Source organism: Octopus bimaculoides, chromosome 15, assembly GCF_001194135.2.
Source record: "Octopus bimaculoides isolate UCB-OBI-ISO-001 chromosome 15, ASM119413v2, whole genome shotgun sequence".
Classification (NCBI taxonomy): domain Eukaryota; kingdom Metazoa; phylum Mollusca; class Cephalopoda; order Octopoda; family Octopodidae; genus Octopus; species Octopus bimaculoides.
In genome coordinates, this window is record NC_068995.1 from 45,378,511 (window position 1) to 45,380,887 (window position 2,377).

The window sequence follows — 2,377 nt, forward strand, 5'->3', positions numbered from 1 at the left end:
GCCTAGTACTTATTCTATCGGTCACTTTTGCCGAACCGCTAAGTTACGGGGACGTAAACACACCACCATCGGTTGTCAAGCGTTGGTGGGAGGACAAACACATACACAAACACACACACACACATATATATATATATATATATATACATATATACGACGGGCTTCTTTCAGTTTCCGTCTACCAAATCCACTCACAAGGCTTTGGTCGGCCCGAGGCTATAGTAGTAGACACTTGCCCAAGGTGCCACGCAGTGGGACTGAACCCGGAACCATGTGGTTGGTGTTTATGTTTAGTTTATAATGATACGAAGCAAGTTTACATTAATCTGTTGGGTTTCGCTATACTTTTACAGAGTACGAATCTATTATTCTTTAATATCATTGACAGTGACATCGAAGTTTTGGTCAGTTAAGCCATCGTTACTGTCGATAATATTCTTGTTATATAGGGCGGCGAGCTGACAGAAACGTTAGCACGCCGGGCGAAATGCTTAGCGGTATTTCGTCTGCCGTTACGTTCTGAGTTCAAATTCCGCCGAGGTCCACATTGCCTTTCATCCTTTCGGGGTCGATTAAATAAGTACCAGTTACGCACTGGGTTTGATGGCATCGACTTAATCCCTTTGTCTGTCCTTGTTTGTCCCTTCTATGTTTAGCCTCCCGTGGGCAATAAAGAAAGAAATATTCTTGCTGTAGAATAATGTTTACATGTGTGTGTGTGTGTGTGCGTGTGTGTGTAATTGTGTGTTTGTATTTATATATGTGCATATACGAGGTCAGATCAATAAGTATCCAGACTGTTGCTATAGTAACGAAGCTAAACACTCAAAGTAAAGCCGCTTGGCACAGATTGATCTTGGACTCTGCTGTTCTAGGTCACTTCTGCTATTTACAGCAGTGCTTGGAAGTAACGTGTGTAACGTGCGATCATCGCATTGACCATGACAGAAAAAAATGTGGATATTGACGAACGTTCTGGGAGACCTGCAACCAGCAGAAGTGAGAAAAACATCGCAGTTGTACGTGCAGCTGTGAGGGGAAAACCGTCGAATCACCATCCGTGAGATATCAGAATATGTGCAGATTAGTATATATGGTTGTCTATGTTCGTACACACAAACATATATACATGTGTACATATGCATAACCACATACGCATACACACACCAATACACATACAGAACTACACACACACTCACATCTCCCAACACAGGCGATCTCCTCCATTGGAACCAACGAGGACTTCCTCTGCATGTGCGTACGAACCTGCTAGAAACAGCAGCGAAATCGCTACCACATCGTACTCTAACTTCTTGGAAAAGGACTCGGTCGTTGACACGGTCCTTATTTCCTTACGTACACAGGAAATACTGGTTGTGAGCTTTGTCAAGGCTGACCTGGGGCTAAACAAGAACATTGAACTAAACCCTTTAACAGCCAACATCATCACCATTGCATTCACGTTTGTATAATCATCTCTCTCTCTCTCTCTCCTTCCTACTCTCTCTCTCTCTCCTTCCTACTCTCTCTCTCTCTCCTTCCTACTCTCTCTCTCTCTCTTCCTCCCACACTATGCCTCTCTCTTCCTCCTACTTTCGCCCTCCTTTTTCGGCTTGCGCCTTGTCGTTCTAGCCAATGGCAAGCCATTACGTCATTTGATATATCCCAGTGCCTTTAGGTCACGCGGGTTAATGACTGCAATTTATATATATGGTAGTGTGTCTGGGTGGTTGCGTCTGCAGACTTTCTAGGACAACAATTTGTGGTGTGTGCATTGAGGGTGGTCTGCCTCCATACCTGCGGACATATATTAATAGAGACAAGTTGGTGTTTATTGTCTCCTAATATGGAGACATCTGTTAAGATTCACAGAAAGATTTTTGTCTCCCTGGCTTAGCTCAGCTGGTACGAGAGACGATCTTATTGATGTGGTCTGTCTGTTTGCCTGTCTGCCTGTTTGTCTTTCTCTCTCTCTCTCTCTCTCTCTCTTTCTCTCTCCATGCCTAACTGTGTGTGAGTGTGTGTGTGTATGTGCGTGTGTAAAAGCATAAAATGATAGAAATATAACCAGGCTAAATAATTGGTATCAAGTCAGATTATGACACTTGTATCTTTAAAACTGATATGACATGAGTATATAGATCATAAGAAGGAACTAATAGGAATATGTGTACACGTACACACACACATACATACACACACACATACATACACACACATACATACACACACACATACATACACACACACACGCACAACACACATACGCACACACACATACATTATATGTATTATTTAGATAGATAAGTTTTTAGGATATACGAAAGTAGAAATATAGACTACTGTACACACACACACACACACACACACACACACA

At 42.4% G+C, this 2,377-nt stretch overlaps 1 protein-coding gene across 1 annotated transcript in view; it reads left to right on the forward strand.

Annotated features, from left to right (window-relative positions):
* The window catches only part of LOC106883025 (A disintegrin and metalloproteinase with thrombospondin motifs 9), a 37,570-nt gene that overhangs the window by 34,299 nt on the left and 894 nt on the right, over positions 1-2,377 (forward strand). The window lies entirely within an intron of this gene.